Consider the following 1,262-nt stretch of genomic DNA (forward strand, 5'->3'; position numbering starts at 1 on the left):
TTACGTTTAGGGTTAGAGTTAGGGTCAGGCTCACAGTCAGGGTCAGGTTCAGTGTTCAGGTCAGGGTCGGGTCACTGTTAGGGTCAGGGTAAGATTTATGGTCATGGTCTGGGTAGGGTCAGGGTGAAATCTTGGGCCAGTGTCAGGGTTACGGTCAGTATCAGGTATTGGTTTAAAGTCCACATTCGTGTCAGCGACAGGGTTATGTAGTGGTCAGTGTTAGGGTCATGGTTAGGTTTAGGCTCAGGGCCAGGGTCACGTATAGGGTCAGGGTCTGGTATAGGCAACGTTCAGGGTTAGGGTTATGATCATAGTCAGGTATAGGGTTATTGTTAAATTAGGGTTAGTGTTAGGGTTAGCGTTTGGTTGACGTTTAGGGTTAGAGCTTGTTAGGATCAGGGTCCGTGGTAGGGTTAGTGGTTAGTGTTAGGGTTGGGTTCAGCGATAGGATTCTGGGGAGAGCCCGTGTTAGTGTCAGGGTCAGGATTACATTTAGGGTTAGTGTTAGGGTCAGGCTCACAGTCAGGGTCAGTTGGTTGTTCAGGTCTGGGTCGGGGTCACTGTAAGGGTCAGGGTTATGTTTATGGTCATGGTCTGGGTCAGGGTCAGGGTGAAGTTTAGCGCCAGTGTCAGGTTTAGGGTCAGGTATAGGTATTGGTTTAAAGTCCACATTCGGGTCAGGGAAGGATTATGTAGTGGTCAGTGTTAGTGTCATGTTTAGGATTAGGGTCAGGGTCTGGGTCAGGTGAAGGTCAGGGACAGGGTCAGGTTTAGCGTCAGGCTTTGGTTTAGGGTCAATGTTCGGTTCAGTGTCACAGTTAGGTTTTGGCGGTAGGGTTTGGGATTGGGGTTAGGGTTAGAGTTAGAAGTAGGGTTATGGTAGGGTTAGGGTTAGACAGCGTAAGGTCAGTGTTAGGGTTTGGTTTAGGGTAGGGGTTAGTGTTAGGGTCAGGGTCAGCGTTAGGTTTAGGTTCAGGGTCCGTATTAGGGTCATGGTTAGAGTTACCTTTAGGTTTAGGGTAAGGGTCAGGCTCACAGTCACGGTCTGTGTTAGGGTTAGTGTCAGGGTTAGGTCAGCGTCAGGGTTAGGATTAGGGTCAGGGTCTGTGTCATGATTAGGTTTGAGTCATGGTTACGGTAAGGTCAGATTTAGGTTTAGTTCAGGGTCCACATCAGGGTGAGTGTCAGTCTTAGGTTTAAGTTTAAGGTTCAGGTCAGGATCACAGACAGGGTCAGGGTCAGGGCTTGGGTTAGGGTTTGGC

Source organism: Mustela nivalis (assembly GCF_964662115.1).
Source record: "Mustela nivalis genome assembly, contig: HAP1_SCAFFOLD_616, whole genome shotgun sequence".
NCBI classification, from domain to species: domain Eukaryota; kingdom Metazoa; phylum Chordata; class Mammalia; order Carnivora; family Mustelidae; genus Mustela; species Mustela nivalis.